The following is a 20,012-nucleotide window of genomic DNA, read 5'->3' as shown; positions in this document are numbered from 1 at the left end:
CAGAACCAGGATTAAACCCAGGACCCAACTCTAGGCTTGGACTCTGCAGTTCACCTAGTCAAGGTCCATGGAGTTAACTTAGGCAGTTCAGGGTGGATCTGAAAAAGGGAGCTCGTCAGGGACAGGCCTTGCTTCTTTGATTAGAGAGAAACATCTAAACATATACATATATATGTGTGTGTGTGTGTGTGTGTTTGAATGAATGTTGTCCTGCTTAAGGTATGAAATCCCTGTGTTCTGGCCCAGATGCATGGTTCCCTGTGGCCCCTCAGATTGGTAGCTAACTCTACGGGAGACAACCTCTAAGATGAGCCCCAACAATCCATGCCTGCATTCACACCCTTGTGTGATCCCTGCAATGGAGTATGGCTAGACCCACAGATTTGCTTCTAATGAACAGAATATGGCAGAAGGGATGTGACGCTATTTCTAAGATTAGATTATAAAGACGTAGTAGCTTCTGTCTTGCAAACCTCTCTTGCTTACTTCTTTATTGCTCACTTTGATAGAAGCCAGTTGCCATGTAGTGAGCTGTTCTATGGACCCCCATATGGCAAAGAACTGAGGGAAATTCACTGACCAACACTCAGTAGTGAACTGAGACCCTTAATCCAATAGCTGGGAGGAACTGAATTGCGCCAGCAACCATGTGAGTGAGCTCAGAAGTGGATCCTCTCTCAATTGAACCTTCAGATGAAACAGCAGCTCCAGCCAATAACTGTACTACAGCCTAGTAAGACTTTGAGGCGGTTACCCAATAAGCCATGTCTGGATTCCTGACCCACAGAAACTGTGAGATAGTGTTTGTTGTTTCAAACAACAATTTAAGTTTTGAAGTAATTTGTAGGCAGAAATAGATAACTATTACAAAGTCCATGCACAAAAGTTCTTAAGTCAAGTTATAGTTGTTGAAACTAAGGTATCAAAAGACTAAATGTATTTTCCATAGTCAATCAGGGAAGCAGTGACAAAACAAGAAATGGAGTTTAGATGCCAGTTGATTCTCAGATTTATTCTCTCCTATAAAAAGGTGACATTTTTCATGAAATAACGCTAGTAGAACCCACGAGATTGGTAGCCATGTTGCCTTCCTTACCTTCCCTTGACTTTCTTTTCAAATCTCTTTATAGAGTAACCGTTGAGCACTGAGCCTTTTCCCTGGAAATATTATTCCTTTAACAATGCAACTTTGTCTGTTCTAAAACAAAGAGATCCCAGGCATTCAGTGTGCATTCTAAAAAGTGAGATGCTGAGACATGGGAGGAAAGTGACTTTCAAATAAGCACGTAATGATCAGGTAATCATCTCTCTCCCTTTCATGCTGAGAACAGTCACAAATTTTTCATTCCTGAGAATCTTGTTCCCAAATTGACAATGCTTCAATAAGCACCTTTTTGTACTCTCTTCTTAATCAAGTAGAAAGAAAAACCATCATAAATACAAGAGGAGTATTTTCCCCTCTAGTCAAAGTGTGTAGTCAGGAGCCCCAGCATTCTTTCCAGAGAGAGATAGTATGGTTCTAAACTATCACTTAGGCGACTGAGCACAGTATTTGGATAGAAGGATGCTTTGTATCAACCATGCCAATTAAAAAAAATCATTGAAGAAATCTAACGTGCACTTTAGTAACAGTGAAGAACTGGTAACATTAGGATATATTCTAACACCTAAAATTAGGAAAAAATCTAACCGAATATTAGTAATACCAGGTTAGAGTACTTCCACTTAATAGGAATTGGATATGAGCAGAAGTTCTTTGAGAGAAAACTGAGGATCAGAAGTGTAAACATTTGTCTAAGGCCATAAACTAAGTTTCCACTGGAATCAGGATTTAATTCCACAATGCACTTTACCTTCTTAATTCTGGCTACTATTCTTATCTCAGAGAGAAGACTCATTACCCTTGAAAAACTCCTCCTGAAGGGGTCAATGTGAGAAAGAGGAGGCAGGCCACTTGAACAAATTGTCTGCCATATAGCCACACACAGTAAACAAATCTCATAGAAGCTTTTGAAACAAAAGCAACACTATGAAGAGACAAAACTTAGCTTTGCTAATAAGTTAAATCAGAAAAGAAAAAGACAGATCTAGAAGACACTATTTCCAAAACATGTATTCTATAAACTGAAAGGGAAATGCAAGTGGCCAGCTTTATTTTATTCTTTCACCGGCCAAGGGGGAGTGATGTTTCATGCAGGGCCACTTCACCACCAAGGACACTGACCGCTTCTCCGCCTCCAGGACCAGCACTGAGGCCAATTTCACCTTGATTCTGAATGTCTCCCACTTTGATGCAGGGCCATTTCACCACAGAGGACTCCAACCACTTCTCCGCCTCCAGGAAGAGCACTGAGGCTGATATCACCTCCATTCTGGTGGCCTTCCACAGTAACTCACTGCTGGACCCAGACATCTTTGCTGAAGTCAGTTGACTGGACAGTACAGTGCAGGATCTGTGTGTGGCGCAGGGAAACGTAAGCCAGATCCAGTACCGGCAGGTGTGGGCCAGGTACAAGATGCTCTGCGTGGTGCCCCCAACCCGCTCCTATACGCCTGGCAGGTGAACAAAATGCTCGACCTGAGCAGCATCTCCTTCCCCATCTACAACCATGGTGGACACCCCCTCTACCTGACCAGCTTCTTCAGAGGACACATCTTTGGGGAGAGCCTAGGAATGGACCAGTTACTCCTTCAGGCCAAAACCATGCAGCTGCTGTACTGCCTGAACCCTGAGCACCCTGAGGACTATGTGCAGAGCAAGCAGTGGCTCACCCATTTCCTTGATCAATTTAGCAACATTAAGAACAGCCTGACCTTGAAGAAAATTGAGGTACCTGGTGGTTCGGGTTTACAGGCAGGCCAGGAGAAGGTGGGAGGGATGAGGAAGATTTGTGCCCAGAACCCTAACAAAAGTACTGCATGACTATTTTATAGGGTCCTTGCCTCAAATCTGGGTTTGCTCTGCTGTATTTGGTACTCAATCCAATTTTCTTAACACTGACAAACTCCAGAAATCATGAATCCTGGGTAACACTGTGGTCGATAACACAAATCCTGTGTCCACCAGATGGGCCGGTTCAGTACGGACACTAATCTTCACATTTAATTTTGGGGTTTGGTTTCTAATCCAATTACAGTACTTTGAAATTCTACTTTCAGTTAAAGTCTTTGCTGGCTTTGAGGAGCCTCCTAAAACTTGTTTGGAGCTCGCTTGGATTAAAAAAGAAAAACAAACTTTTAAGTAAAAGTTAATGGTGTTAAGGTAAGTAGCTCAGCATTTTTCAAGTTAGATACATATGAAGCACCCGGCTTAGCATGAGGTACATGTCAGCTGTTCAGCTATAGCTGGGTCAGCAACCCTATTAAGACTTATAAATAGAGGAGCAGTGGTGTTGGCAGCGTCAGGGCACGGCCCAGGCAGGAGCAGCAGCCACAGCGTTCATCCGCCTGTGGAGGAAGAGGCAGCCTTGGCGGGTCAACTGGGTTGCTCCACGTGACATATGTCATGATTCTGATGGCTGAAGTGTTTTGCCTTGTGTACATCCTAGAGTTTCTTGATGTCTTCATTTGTGGATGGACAGGTTCTTCTGTGTTGCTCCAAACGACATAATTTCATTATTTTGGTAGCCAAAAAGCATTTCCCTTCAGTATATATACCAGAGTTTCCTGATCCCTTCATCTGTGGATGGAGAGGTTCCTCCACGTGGTTGCTGATGACAGGGTTTCCCGAAGCTTTATGGCTGAAGAGTACACCGTCATGTATCTAATATGGCAGTTTATTTACCACTTCATCTGTGGATGGACAGGTTCATGTGATTCCTGCATTTCTGGAAGAAGAAAATACAGAACAGAGCTGGAAGATAAATGCCTAAATCAAATCATTGCAGATTCTCACTCAAGATGAGCTCATAATCCCAAATAATAAAACATATGATCAATGAGAGAGAAGAGAAAATGTGAGCAAGCAGATTTGATCTATCTGAACAAGAATATAATAAGTGTAATTAAACAAATTAAGGACATAAAAGTATAAAGTAGAAATCAAGGAATAGATTTGCAATAGAACCAAATAGAACTTCTAGAAGTAAAATTACACACACAGAGAATCTAAGGCTTGTTGGTCATACTGAGCAGCAGACTGAATACAGCTGGAAAGAATTAATACACTGAAAGACAAAACCAAGGAAATTAACCAGGAGGCAGCACAGAGATAAAGCTCTTGTCTAAACATGTCTTTATTTTGTCCTGTTGAATTACTAATTTAGATAGCTGGAAAGAGACTTGTAAGTTTACTGTTGTCTTCCCTTGCACAGTTGATATATTATAGACTTTCTTTTACCGTAAAAAAAAAATAAAGACTTATAAATAAGCCTGGTGAAAGAGACACCTGCTGGAAAGAGCCTTCAAAGACCAGGCCCACCTCAAATGATATTTATGCAACTGAAATAGTAAAAGACACCAGCCTAATAAAAATTTACAAAAAGTTATAATTTTTATAATTTTTTTTCTTTTCTTTTCTTTTCTTTTTTTTTTTTTTTTTGAGACAGAGTCTTGCTCTGTTGCCCAGGATGGAGTGCAGTGGTGCAATCTCAGCTCACTGCAACCTCCACCTTCCAGGTTCAAGTGATTCTCACACCTCAGCCTCCTGAGTAGCTGGGAATACAGATGTGTACCACCACACCTGGTTTTCTGTATTTTTAGCAGAGACAGGTTTCACCATGTTGGCCAGGCTGGTTTCAAACTCCTGACCTCAGGTGATCTGCCCGCCTCGACCTCCCAAAGTGCTAGGATTATAGGAGTGAGCCACCACACCCAGCCAAAAGTTATAATTTCTACAGCTATTAATGAGAACAAGATATCACAGTTTTAGGCTGGGCACAGTGGCTCATGCCTGTAATTCCAGCACTCTGGCAGGCTCAGGCAGGTAGAGTGAGTGCCTGAGCCCAGGAGTTCGAGACCAGCTTGGGCAAACTGGTGAAATCCCATCTCTACTAAAAATACAAAAACTAGCTAGATGTGGTGGCACATACCTGTAGGTGTCTTGCTGTGTTTTCCAGGCTGGCCTCAAACTCCTTGGATCAACTGATCCTTCTGCCCCAGTCTCCCGAGTAGCTGGAAGTACATCCATGTGAATCCAGAAGGAAACTACTAGAGTTAATAAATTCAGCACAGCTTCAGGATACAAGATCAACACACAAAAATTAGTTGCTTTTCTGTACATGTGCGATGAACAATCTAAAAAGGAAATGAAGAAGGCAATTCCATTTAAATAGTGCTAAACAAATAAAATGCTTAGGAATAAATTTAACTAAGGAAGTGAAAGACCTACATGCTGAATACTACCAAACACTGGTAAAAGAAACATAAAAAGACGTAGGTAAATGGAAAGATCCTTAGTTCCTGGGTTAGCAGACTCAATATTGCTAAAATACCAGTCCTATTCAAAACAATCTACAGATTCAACACAATCCCATCAAAATTCTGAGAATCATTTCTCCCCCCAGAAATAGAGAAGCCAATCCCTAAATTCAAATGGAATTGCAAGGAGTCTCAGATGACCAAAATAATCTTGAAAAAGAAGAACAGAGTTGGAGGACTCAGTATTATTCAGCCATAAAAAGGAATGAAGTTCTGATACATGCTACCAGGATGAACCTTGAAAACATTATGCCTAGTGAAATGAGCCAGTCACAAAAAGACAAACATATAGTTCCACTTATATGAAATCTTTAGAATAGGAAAGTTCACAGAGACAAAGTCGATTAAACGTCAACTGGCAATGTGGGGCTGGTGGTGATGGGGAGTTACTGCAGAATGATAACAGGGTTCCTATTTGGGGTGATGAAAAATACTTGGGAACAGACAGTTGTGATGGCTGCATGACAGTATGGATGTAATTAATGCCACCAAATTATACATTTAAGGGTTGTTATAATAGCATATTTTATGTCATACATATTTTACCACAATAAAATATTTTTCACAAAGAGATTTAAAAACTCATAAAAGCTTTTTACCTGAAGCACGATGTGACAACAAGCAGTCTGATGAGAACACACGCCAGGTGAAAACAAAGGGATCGCTGTCATAGACGTTGCCTCAAATTCCAGTTGTCTGGAAAGCGATGTAAAGTGAACTGCCTGCCACAAAAATGGACTCAGGTAAATAACTTTTATTTCCAGTATTTGTGTGTGAGTTACAAACACTATTGAAACACTTTATGTTAGTGACAAAACGATATGTTAAAATTCAGTAAAAGATCAAAATACATGGATTGTGATTTTAGAAGAGAGAAAATAATGTAGATTTGCTTCTTCCCACAAATCTATGAGTTCCTCCTAAAGTTTCTTTCAGATTCAAAGTTTAAATAAAACTCCTGAATATACAAAATCTGAATTCGCAAAAAAAGAAAAAACAAAAAGGAGCTCTTGGCTGGGCGCAGTGACTCACGCCTGTAATCCCAGCACTCTGGGATGTCGGGGTGCGCAGATGACTTGAAGCCAGGAGTTCGAGACCAGCCTGGCCAGCATGGTGAAACCCCACCTCTACTGAAAATACAAAAACTAGTGGTAGCACATGTCTGTAGTCCCAGCTACCCTGGAGGCTGAGGTGGGAGAACTGTTTGAACCGGGGAGGTGGAGGCTGCAGTGAGCTTAGATGATGCCACTGCACTTCAACCTGAGTGACAGGGTGAGACTGTCTCAAATTTAAAAATAAAACAAAAGAGCTCTTCCTAACATAATTTCAAATAAGGTAAGTAGACAGAGTGATCGCATTTGAAAATATCATCATTTGATAACCACCACAGTTAGAATGGCAGGATCATACATTGTCCTTTTTGCTTGTCACAGGCAAGAAGTATCAATGTATGCTAAAATAAGAGGACAAAAAATATGATGAAAAGGAGTACATCTAATATAGTTTCAATGTATCTCTCCAAAAGAAATGTATTCATTACAAGGGGAAAAATAATAACTTCAGAGGAAAAAGTTGGCATATATCACCCAATAGTAACCAAAGTCCCACCACCAGTAAATGGGACTAACAGACACCATGTGCCTCCCGACACTGTGCTTGAGAAACACTTCTGTGGAATTCCTGCCAAAAGTGCATAACCTGAATCCAACCATAAGGACACTCTGGATATATGTAAATTAAAGGGCATTCTACAAAATAATTATTTACTCTTCAAAAATATCAAGGCCCTGGAAAGACAAAGACTGAAGAACCGTTCAGATTAAAAGAAACTGAAGAGTGGCCAGGCGCAGTGCCTCATGCCTATAATCCCAGCACTTTGGGAGGCCGAGGCAGGCGAATCACCTGAGGTCAGGAGTTCAAGACCAGCCTGGCCAACATGGTGATACCCAGTCTCTACTAAAAATACAAAAATTAGCTGGGCGCAGTGGCACATGCCTGTAATCTCAGCTACTTGGGAGGCTGAGGCAGGAGAATCACTTGAACCTGGGAGGCAGAGGTCACAGTGAGCTGAGATCGCACCATTGTACTCCAGCCTGAGCGACAGGGCAAGACTCCAACTCAAACAAAAAAAAAAAAAAAGAGAGAGACTGAAGAGAAATAACTAAATTCAATGTATGATCCCAAACCCCAAATAAATTATTTTTCTTTTGCTATATAGGACATTAATGGGACAACTGACAAAATCTGTGCATAGACAATAGAGTTGTATCCATGTTGATTTAAGAAATATATGATGTGGACATTAAAGACATCATGTCTGCAAGCCTACTCTCAAAATAATTCATTTTAAAAAAGAAATCAGAAAAACAGCCAATGCAGTTTTTTAAAAGAATACTGTGTGTGTATGTAGAGAATGATAAAGCATATGTGACAAATATTAACATTTGGATGGAGTAATTTAGTAGGATACACAAGAATTATTTCTCCTATTTTTAGAAATATATGAGTCTGAAAAAAATAGACATACAATAAATGTAAACAAATAAAGGCAGTTAAGATAAACTATTTGTTTTCCCTAATAATACTGCCAGGATCATCTTTACCATAATCTCATCAGATCATCAAATTTCAAAGCTCAGGGAAAAAAAGTATTGTCTCCCCAAAACCTCCCAATTTACAGATGACGTTAGTAAGTCGAGATTACACCTAATTCAAGGCAAAGCCAAGACTATTACCTAGCTCTGACTCAGCTCAGCTACCTTTCAACTATTCCAAGTGGTCTTTTCACTCCTTTACATTCTTGTCTGCGGTCTAAACACATGATACCAAAATACTTACCTCTATCTTCTCATATACTCTTATAAGTTAGTGTTACTAACCACTTTCAGGCGATCTAAATTTTATGTCTAAAAGGCATTTAAGTATCACTGCTCCTAACAGTCCTTAATAACTAATATCAATACATATGCAAAGATCAGAATACATGTCAAACACTGTAGCAAATGCTGAACATACAAAATTAATGTACTCTACTGTTAGGTACATGAAGACAGACACCAATTTTATGTTATTCAATATTATAACCCCACCTCTTAGTAACAGTGCATGGCATACAGTAAGTACTCAAATAACTGTTGTATATTGCAAAATAAAAGACAATCCATAATACAGGAAAGAAATGTGTGTACGGATAACCATAATATCAGTAGTTTTAATAAAGTCTCATGAGACAACAGATAAGGAAATTATTTTCTCTTGGTAAGATCTAGAAAGGCCTCAGAGATTTAATGATACCAAAGTTAAATCTTGAAGGACAAATAAAATGTCAACAGACATGGAGGTGGTGGGGTGGTAAGAGGAAGGTAGAAGAATTTAGATAAAAAAGCCCAAAAGCAACAAAATATTAGACATTTCTATAGAATTTTTAAACACAGGCTTACCTATTGTTGCTGCAAGTTCTGGATCAAAGGTGTCATCTGTGAACCTCAAGAGCAGGCTGAAAGAGATATTAAAAAGACAGGTTAGGAATTAGAATTTTTCTTTCTAATCATATGATAAGTGTGTTCATGATTATTATATCTCATCATAATTTATTAAATGCAAATAAAAATAACTGATGGAGGCCTGCTCCTAGGAATACTGCCTCAGAGCAAGCATACAGAGAAGAATTAAATTACTAGAAAGGCAATTTAAAAACTGCCAAGAGCGGCCAGGCACGGTGGCTCACACCAGTAATCCCAGCACTTTGGGAGGCCGAGGCGGGCAGACCACAAGGTCAGGAGATCGAGACCATCCTGGCGAACATGGTGAAACCCCGTCTCTACTAAATATACAAAAAAATTAGCCAGGCATGGTGGCGGGCACCTGTAGTCCCAGCTACTCGGGAGGCTGAGGCAGGAGAATGGCGTGGACCCGGGAGGCGGAGGCTGCAGTGAGCCGAGATCGCGCCATTGCTCTCCAGCCTGGACAACAGAGCGAGACTCTGTCTCAAAAAAAACAAAACAAAACAAAAAAAAACTGCCAAAAGCAAAGTAGTTTACTATTAAATATATTCCCCATACTCTCCTACACAATCCCCCAAGTTCAAAAGGTGAGGATTTTTTGTTGTTCTTTTTAACTGTTCTGATGTCCTGAGAAAATGATACTAGCAACATGTCACACTTTAATTGACATGGATGAAAAGGGAAAAAATAAAGTTTCTTGGAATGAAACAAGGTAACTTAAAAAATCTGACCTGTAATCCACTTTAAATTCAAGCACAAACAGAAAGATATCAAAGCCTAGCATTCTGTAACATGCAGTATGGCTACTGCCTAAGTGGGAAGAAAAGATACAGTAAAAAGGTAAAAAAAAAGATCACAGGACAGAGTAGGTATACTCAGGCAAACACCAGGTAGGGTTTATAAAAACAAGTAGGCAACTGGAAGCTACTGAAGGCTTTTAAAGAAAGTTATGACAAGAAGTACTCTTTGTTTTGAAAAGTTAATGCCAACAAAAAATGGAAGAACAATCAACAGAAGTCAACTGCCATGGTTATGGCAGGAGAGAACAAAGGACTAAACCTAGGAAATGGTAAGAAACTAGAAAGGAAGGATAAAACCAAAAGACACCAGATTAGAAGGGTACTCTAAGATTTTCCATCTTCCAGAATTATTTTACTTACTATGAAGCAGAAGTGTCAATCAGAAGCTCCTCAAAAATAAAACCTAATGTTAAAGCCCTAAATTTTAAAATCATTCAATCTTGCCTCGTTAACTTCTACAGTCTGTTCTGTTGATCTGTTTTTATTAATAATATCAAAGAAACAGTCATCAGATATCTAAAATTATAGAAAAATCTTATATTTCTAATATTCTAATTTCTAATTAGACTGTAATATTCATAAGGTTGTGATTACTGCTGCTAGCAATATGTTTTGTCCACAGAGTATTTCGCAAAACATAATGGCTTCCTGGTAGTTTCCAAACCCAGTGTCATTAATTATATTTGAAGGATTAACTCTACCTTACTTGGTTTTCCTGTGTTTACCATAAAACGAGCACCACAGAATCAAAGTACAACAGGAGAGTCAAATTCTATAATTCTCTATTTAACATCTTAACTATATTTACTTACTTCGAACATAAGTTAGGTGACAGCACTAATAAGACTCTAAAATGAAACCTATAAAAAATTTCTTTTCTCCCAATACTCAGTTACCCATAATTTAAAAATAGAAAAGATATGCGGTCACCACAGAAAAGATTACTACAAAAACCTAAGTTAATATAACGTTGTAAAATAGTTGTAATAATAATATAATAATAATAATACAAGTAATAATGATATTGGGTATTACTTATTGAACATATGGCAATGTACAGACAAAAAGCCAGAGGTTTTTCTCTCATGGTTGCTAATCCTTAACAACCGCCATTGTCATTAACGGTACTTTGTCAGGAGAGGCAGGAAATTGGTGGTATGGTGTGAAGTAACAAATTTTAATACAGGCTCTGGGTATACATCAGATCTTAGCAAGGGGTACCCTGGTAGCCCAAAATGTATTCTAAATTCTATGTGTGCATTTTTCTAGGCAGAGTCCATTTCTCTATTTATTAGACTTTGAAAGGGGCAGAGAGTCCATTTCTGTATTAGATTTTGAAAGGAACTGGCAATCTCAAAATGATTAAGAAGCACCCTTTTTTTTTAAGAGACAGGGTCTCACTCTGTCACCCAGGCTGGAATGTGGTGGTACAATCTTAGCTCACTAATCCTCCCACCTTAGCCCCCCAAGTAACTGGCATGACAGGTTAGCATCACCATGGCTGACTAATTTTTTTTATTTTTCAGTTTTTTAGAGGCATGGCCTTGCTATGTTGCCCAAGCTGGTCTCGAACTCCTGGACTCAAGTGATCCTCCTTCCTCAGCCTCCTGAGTAGCTAGGATTACAGAATGAGCCACTGCACTTGGCAGAAGCACCATTCTTACAGTATTGTATATTTACACCTTCATATTTCAAAGTTAAAGGAGCAAAATGCTTTCCATGCAGAGGTAGAGATGGAAGGAGTAACTACCACCATGGCACTTAGGTAAGACCAAATTTAAAACAAACAATGTGATTATAACTAGTCTGCATTTCTTTATCTACAAATGAAATTCACCAAAATGAATGGCAAGGGTAGGAGCATAGGAGGGACAGCAATTTACGTAACAGGCCTCTTTAATCCCTTCCAGTTCTTGATACACTCTGCTACCTCTACCTCACCGGGTCTAGCCACAGAATTGGAGTCTTACACAGTCAACACTAGATAGGGTTTGAGAGGTATCTATTCCAACCCCCTCACTTTTGAAATGAGGGCCTAGAGCATTCCAGTATCACACATAAGGCCACACAAGTGGCAGCCCCAGTTTCATAATCCTGATCTCCTGATTACTACCATATACCCTTTGGACTCCAACACCAAGAAATAAACTAGAAAGTAATCCACTACTTTGGCTTAAAGACATCCTTCATCGTACAATAATTCCCCAACAACATGAGTGCTATTTCACTTCCACTAGTTCCAGCTCTGTAAAGAAACAGAACAAACTTGGTAAAAACAACCCTTTAAGATCACATCCATGACAAACGTTTCTGTACTCACTCACTTTAAATATAGACTTCTATTTTAGTGGAGTTATTCTTATCCAGAAAGGTGATTACGTGTTTAAGGTTCTTTTCCATAGCATATCACATAGGACAATAATGTATATCTAGCCAAATAAGACAACTTTCTCACTAAATGCAATCCTTTCACAAAAGAGGTAAAGTGTCAAAATTTTGCAGTGAGCAATTGATAATCCACCACTATGCAATAAGGGAAAAGTTTAAAAAAGATCAGGCCTAAATACAATTTGTTTCTGGGGAGTGAACTAGAGAGACTGATAAACCCATTTAACAGAACTTATTCTAAAAAGGGACTCTCAGCTGAGTGCCATGGCTCATGCCTGTAATCCCAGCACTCTTGAGAGGCCAAGGCTGGAGGATGGCATGAGCCCATGAGTTTCAGAATAGCTTGGGCAACATAGGGAAATCCCATCTACAAAAAAAATTTTTTAAAGTAGAGCCGGGTATGGTGGCTTATGCCTATGATCCCAGCATTTTGCAAGGATCCATTGAGGGCAGGAAGATCCGTTGAGCTCAGGAGTTCAAGATCACCCTAGGCAACACAGCAAGAACGTGTCTCTATAAAAAACCCTAGCCAGGAATGGTGATTCGTCCCTATAGTCCCAGCTACTCAGGAGGCTGAGGTGGCAGGATTGATTGAGCCCGGGAAGTCAAGGCTACAGTGAGCTGTGATCACACCACTGCACTCCAGCAGGTGACAGAACAAGACCCTATCTCAAAAAAAAAAAAAAAAAAAAGCGGCGGCACAGGGGGGACGGGGAACCAAACTCATTTATATACTCTAGTTAACTTTCCAGAAAATTTTAACCACCCTAACTTGTCACCCATGCAATACATTTACACAAAGTGCTAACCAATTTCAACCCAATTTCATGTATTGGGTTGAACTACATGAAATGACAACCAACCATTCGTGACTTCAAAAATGCCAATTTCATACGTCTGAACTTAAATGAGAACCATATGTCAAGGAAAAAAGAGAGAAATGAAAAAGAAGGATCACAAGGTTATGAAATTCCTATTAAGGCAATTTTTATTACATTAACTTTTTAACCCTCAAATATGTACGTGCAATAACAGATGATCATGTAAATAATTTTATTCATCCGTTTTACACACATACACACAAATCATACTGGTTTGCTTACCCATAGTGTTTCATTATTCTATTCCTTAGTATGTGCAAATCCCTCTGACTATAGTAGACATAGAGTACATTAAGTGAGGAGTACTGGAAAAATGTATTGTCAAACTTTAAAAATACAAAAAATTTCAGAATCTATTACATAGCAAGCTTTAAAATCCTGAAGTAGCTAAAAAAGTAAAACTTTGTAATCTTATTTATTTATTTATACTTTAAGTTCTGGGATACATGTGCAGAACGTGCTGGTTACATAGGTATAAACCTTTGTAATTTTATGGTATATGAGGAAAGCTTTCATTCTATTTTGTATAAGGATACCTCAATTTGTAAAATCTTACATGAATAACAAGTTATTTGAAAGATATGTATCAGCCAGGGGCGGTGGCTCATGCCTGTAGTCCCAGCACTTTGGGAGGCTGAGGCGGGTGGATTACTAGAGGTCAGGAGTTCGAGACCAGCCTGGCCAACATGGTGAAACCCTGTCTCTACTAAAAACACAAAAATTAACTGGGCGTGGTGACACACACTTGTAATCCCAGCTACTCAGGAGGCTGAGGAAGGAGAATCGCTTGACCCCAGGAGCCAGAGGTTGCGGTGAGGTGAGATCTCGCTACAGCACTCCAGCCTGGGCAACAGAGCAAGACTCAGTCTCAAAAAAAAAAAAAAAAAAAAAAAAAAGATATGTGTATCAGAAGCTATAGTTAAAATATGAAACTGATTACAGCTCCTGGAGTCTAAATGTGGTTTAAGGATCAGGACGGCCTTGAACATAACCTACTCATAATCAGACGGCAAGAATGACTTCACCTGGAGAACTCTGTTCCAAGACCTGGATGAAATCACAACCCTCTAGCAACATCCACCTAGATCCATGTCTTACCTTATACTCAACTCCACTGTCAATATTATTTTCCCCAAGGAAAAAAGTCAAAAATGAAAAGACAACACTAATCTTTTGTCTCCACAGGATGTGGCAAAATGAGAAATAACAATTACATTTTATTTTCAAAGGTGGTCCAACTGCTTCAGCTGTGGACCACTTACACTAAAGCGAAATTTTCCAGCAGTCACAAGATCCAGGAGTTCTTCCACAGCCAACTAATAAAAAAGTAAAAGAAGCGACATTAGGCTGCGCCCAAACAGGCCAGGAATGGGACCTAAGGCGTCACGAAACTTCCCGAGGACATTATGTATTTAGAGAAGGCCCCACAGAAACCCTCAAGTGGGAAAGTTATGTCTCCCGGGTCTCGGGGTGACAGGCAGCCTGAACCCCGAAGAGCTCGAGGCGAGGCGCCCCCCGGCCAGATTCGGGCCCAAACCAGCCCGCCACGCCCTGAGCTCCGCGCAGCAAACCGGCCGGCGGAGCGGCGGCCCTTGGAATGGTGTTTTCTCGGCGCCACAGGAGGGAGAGCGACCCAGAGAACTTGGGCCTGGCAGAGGCCGGGAACCAGGCAGGCGCGGGTGGGGCGAGGGGAGGAGAAGCCGCGGGAAAGCGCGGCCCAGAGGCCGAGGAGGGCGCGAGCTGGGCCGACCCCAGCCCGGCCGCCATCGTGGACGCTTGCAGCGGTTAAAGGTTTTCCCATCGCGGCCCAAGAGACAGCGGCCACGTAGGCAGAAAGAGCCCAGCCACCCTCATCACGGCCCGTACGCCCGCCTCACCTGTACTTGCCCACCCCACTCTCGCGGATGATGAGGCTCTTCAGGGTGCAACACGTCCTCGTCCATCCTGACCCCGCTGCACTCCGAGCCCAGCTTGCCGCCCCAGTGCACCTCTCAGCTATTCAGCAGCGGCAGCTGCCGCGCACGCGCGCGCTCCATGGCCGCGCACACCCAGAATTCTCCCCTGTCCTTCGGGAAGGCGGATTCCTTATGTGTCTTTACTGGTGCGGGGTGCGGGGGGCGGGGGGGTCTAAATCCGCCCGGACCTCAACCCAACTCTCTGTCGTGTCAGTGAGAGAGGACTGAGTCAGGAGAATATCAAGCTGTTTTATTTCAGCAAATGTTCATAACAGCTGTATTGCGGTGTGAAATGCACTGTGCTTGAAGACTGTTACCTTAAATTTAGGTCCAACTCTACCATAATGACTGCCTTGTCATTCTACTCAGCCTTCTGCGCCTTTCTCCATCTCAGAGAAAGACACAAAGGCTTCTTAGAACAACTGCTTCTTATTGTTACGAAGGTTAAATGAGTTACTTAGGGAAGACAGATTGTTAACCACAGTGCTGTATAAACGGTGTGATCAGGCATTAACTTGCTGGCTTCCCCTCTGTTAGAGTGGGGAGCACCCTTTATACGTTAATTCATCTAGAAAGTGAGGTGTAGACTTCAGGTAGGTCAGGTGCATATAAACTTCTGGTGGTGAAACTTCAAACCAACTCTTCCTCCTCATAAGAACTGCTGCGTTCCAACTGCAGGAAGTGTATGTCTACACCTTGCCTCTTGCACTAAGTTGTAAATCTTAGTCAAGATACCAAACCTCATTCATAAACTTAGCACAGTGCCTGGTACATGGCAGACACTCAATAAACATCCGTAATTTTGTCTTATCTCCTTATACCTGCAGTTAATGTCATAAACAATAGATATTTGATTAAAGAATACATACACGTAAAGCTTATCCGGGTGCTGTGGCTCATGCCTGTAATCCCAGGACTTTTGGAGGCCTAAGCAGGTGGATCACTTGAGCTCATGTGTTCGAGACCAGCCGGGCTAACATGTGAAACCCCGTCTCTATTAAAAATACAAAACTTAGCTGGGTGTGGTGGTGCACACCTGTAATCCCAGCTCCTCAGGAGGTGGAGGCAGGAGAATCGCTGGAATCTTAAGAGGTGGAAGTTGCAGTGAGCAGAGATCATGCCACTGCACTCCAGCTTGGGCGACAGAGTGAGAGATACCGTGTCTCAAAAACAAAAAATAAAACGTAGAATAAGTTAAGAAATTACTTGTTAAATACCTGGAAAAGCTCTTTCACCAGATATCCAAATGGCTTCTTCGTCTACTTCAGATCTTTGCTCAAATATTGACTTCTTAAGGAGGCCTTCCCTGCCCCTCCTACTGAAATATACAGATTCCTCCAGCATCTCTGAGGAATCCAGAAGCCTGGCATGCTGGCAAAAGGGTAAGAATTTCTTACCAGTCAGACTTCTGTCCTCTTTCTCTGTGCAAATCAGTTGAATGAATAGTAAAAATCACTGTTTATCTCCTCCGTAAAGTTTTGATTAGTAGAATGAAGGATTCGTGAGGCTAATCTTAAGCTGTAGTGAATCTAGTGTGCTTTGTATGTCTTTCTGTGTTCTACAATGGAGGGGGTAACTTAGGACAGAACACAGGCTTAGGAAACCTGTAAGCCTGCTTTTCAAGATGGCCCAGCAAACTGGTCAGTTACAAACTTTGCTGCAGGTCTCTGAAAAAAAAAACTGGATGAGGTTTCCCTCTTGTCTTGTATCTCCTCGTGAGAGGTGAAGCCCGCTGGGCTTCTGGGTCTGGGGGGGACTTGGAGAACTTTTCTCTCTGGCTAAAGGATTGTAAACACAGCAATCAGCGCTCTGTGTCTAGCTAAAGGTTTGTAAACACACCAATCAGCACTCTATAAAAATGGACCAATCAGTACTCTGTAAAATGGACCAATCAGTGCTCTGTAAAATGGACCAATCAGCGTACATGGGTGGGGCCAAATAAGGGAATAAAAACCGGCCAGGGAGCCAGCAAGGGCAACCCACTTGGATCCCCTTGGCTACTCTGGAAGCTTTGTTCTTTCCCTCTTCACACTATAGGTTACTGCTGCTCACTCTCTGGGTTTGCACTACCTTTATGAACTGTAACACTCACTGTGAATGTCTGTGGCTTCACTCCTGAAGTCAGTGAGACCACGAACCCACCAGGAGGAACAAACAACTCGGATCATGCCACCTTTAAGAGCTGTAGCACTCATTGTAAAGGTCTGCAGCTTCACTCCTGAAGTCAGCGAGACCACGAACCCACTGGAAGGAAGAAACTCCGGACAGATCTGAACATCTGAAGGAAAAAACTCCGGACACACCATCTTTAAGAACTGTAACACTCACTGTGAGGGTCCGCAGCTTCATTCTTGAAGTTGGCGAGACCAAGAACCCACTGGAAGGAACCAATTCTGGACACATTTTGGCGACCCAGGGACTACCGCCTATTGCCAAATAGTGAGTACCATCAGACCCCTTTGGCTTGCTATTCTGTCCTATTTTTCCTTAGAATTTGGAAGGGAAATACCGGGCACTTATTGGCCAGTTAGTTGCAAGTGACTAGCGTGGCCGCCAGATTAAAGACACAGGTGTCAGGCTTTCTGGGAAAGGGCTCTCTAACAACGCCCGACTCTTCAGAATTGGGAGTGTTGGTTTGCCTGCTTCCACTTTTCCTGTACTTCTGGGCTGAGCCGAGGGTCGACAGAGAGGAAAGCCATTCAGCTCCAGGGTCCTGACAACAAGTTGGTTGACCCTGCAGCCATGAGCAAACTCTCAAAGTCATGGCGCCCAAGCGAGACTTGCCCATCTATCCTATCTATCCTGACCCTTGTCTCCGGGTCCTAACCTCTGTCTGACAAACTTCCTCTTGCCTCTCTTCTCTGAGGCTAGTCCTGCTTCTACAAACCACTCCCTGTCTCTGGTGCTTTTCTAGTTTCTCCTATAAGAATGATTTCTAGTATAAACTTCAGGACTCTGTTACCTTCTTTAGGCACATGGGCCCACTAATCAGAAAGACATAATTTTTGCCCAAAGCCCTGTCGGGGCTGGGGACTACCTTATCTGGAATTTTAGGATCCTTCCTCAGCCTAGCAGGCCTAACAAAAGCTATTCCGGAAGCTAGGATATGGGGAGCTTCAGAAATGATATCCTTCCTATTCATATAAGCGAGGACAAAAGGCGTCACTCCAAAGTTGGAACCCTGGAGATCCCTTCCCTCCCTCAGGGTATGGGGCCCTCCACTTCATTTTTGGGGCATAACATCTTTATAGGACACAGGTAAAGTCCCAATACTAACAGGAGAATGCTTAGGACTCTAACAGGTTTTCGAGAATGCATCAGTAAGGGCCACTAAATCCGATTTTTCTCTGTCCTCTTTGTGGACTAGGACAGGCAAGGGTGCAGGTTTTCAAGAAAGCATTGGTAAGGGCCACTAAATCTGACATTCCTTGGTCCTCCATGTGGTCTAGGAGGAAAACTAGTGTTTCTTCTGCTGCGTCGCTGAGCACAACTATTCCAATCAGCAGGATCCAGGGACCGTTGTGGGTTCTTGGGCAAGTGGTGTTTCTGCTGCTGTGTTGTCGAGCGCAACTATTCCAATCAGCAGGGTCCAGGGACCATTGTGGGTTCTTGGGCAGGGGGAGAAAGAAACAAACCAAAACCATGGGCAGTTTGTCTTTCAGACGGGAAACACTCGGACATCAACAGGCTCACCCTTGAAATGCATCCTAAGCCATTGGGACCAATTTGACCCGCAAACCCTGAAAAAGAGGTGGCTCGTTTTTTTCTGCACTACAGCTTGGCCCCAATATTCTCTCTCTGATGAGGAAAAATGGCCACCTGAGGGAAGTGTAAATTACAATACTATCCTGCAGCTTGACCTTTTCTGTAAGAGGGAAGGCAAATGGAGTGAAATACCTCATGTCCAGGTTTTCTTTTCATTGAAGGAGAATTCACAGCTATGCAAAGCTTGCAATTTACATCCCACAGGAGGACTTCCCAGCTTACCCCCATATCCTAGCCTCCCTATAGCTCCCCTTCCTATTAATGATAAGCCTCCTCTAATCTCCCACACCCAGAAGGAAATAAGCAAAAAATCTCCAAGGGACCACAAAAACCCCCATGCTATCAGTTATGTCCCCTTCAAACTGTAGGGGGAGGGGAATTTGGCCCAACCTGGGTACATGTCCCTTTCTCCTTCTCTGATTTAAAGCAGATCAAGGCAGACCTGGGGAAGTTTTCAGATTATCCTGATAGGTACATAGATGTCCTATAGGGTCTAGGGCAAACTTTCGATCTCACTTGGAGAGATGTCATGCTGTTGTTAGATCAAACCCTGGCCTTTAATGAAAAGAATGCGGCTTTAGCTGCAGCCTGAGAATTTGGAGATACCTGGTGTCTTAGTCAAGTAAATGATAGAATGACAGCTGAAGAAAGGGACAAATTCCCTACCAGTCAGCAAGTCGTCCCCAGTATGGATCCCCACTGGGACCTTGACTCAGATCATGGGGACTGGAGTCTCAAACATCTGTTGACCTGTGTTCTGGAAGGACTAAGGAGAATTAGGAAAAAGCCCATGAATTATTCAATGATGTCCACCATAACTCAGGGAAAGGAAGAAAATCCTTCTGCCTTCCTCAAGCGGCTATGGGAGGCCTTAAGAAAATATACTCCCGGCTGGCACGGTGGCTCACACCTGTAATCCCAGCACTTTGGGAGGCCGAGGCAGGCAGATCACAAGGTCAGGAGATCAAGACCATGGTGAAACCCCATCTCTACTAAAAATACAAAAAATTAGCCGGGCGCGGTGGTGGGCGCCTGTGGTCCCAGCTACTCAGGAGGCTGAGGCAGGAGAATGGCGTGAACCTGGGAGGCAGAGCTTGCAGTGAGCCGAGATCATGCCACTGCACTCCAGCCTGGGGGACAGAGCGAGACTCTGTCTCAAAAAAAGAAAATATACTCCCCTGTCACTCGACTCCCTTGAGGGTCAATTGATCCTAAAAGATACGTTTATTATCCAATCAGCCACAGATATCAAGAGAAAGCTCCAACAGCGAGCCCTGGGCCCTGAACAAAGTCTGGAGGCAT

General features: G+C 42.2%; 1 long non-coding RNA gene across 1 annotated transcript; it reads right to left on the bottom strand.

Moving 5' to 3' along the window:
- Positions 1 to 991: 991 nt before the first annotated feature.
- LOC107000088 (uncharacterized) lies at positions 992 to 15,004 on the bottom strand. The gene is made up of 4 exons (XR_001447035.3): positions 14,868 to 15,004; positions 8,859 to 8,914; positions 6,018 to 6,140; positions 992 to 3,827 (listed from the first exon to the last, which is right to left on the bottom strand). It is a non-coding gene; the product is annotated as an uncharacterized LOC107000088 (long non-coding RNA).
- Positions 15,005 to 20,012: the final 5,008 nt, after the last annotated feature.

This window comes from Macaca mulatta, chromosome 9 (assembly GCF_049350105.2).
Source record: "Macaca mulatta isolate MMU2019108-1 chromosome 9, T2T-MMU8v2.0, whole genome shotgun sequence".
NCBI lineage: Eukaryota > Metazoa > Chordata > Mammalia > Primates > Cercopithecidae > Macaca > Macaca mulatta.
Note: the sequence above shows the minus strand (reverse complement) of the source record. Positions and strands in the feature narration are given on the sequence as shown.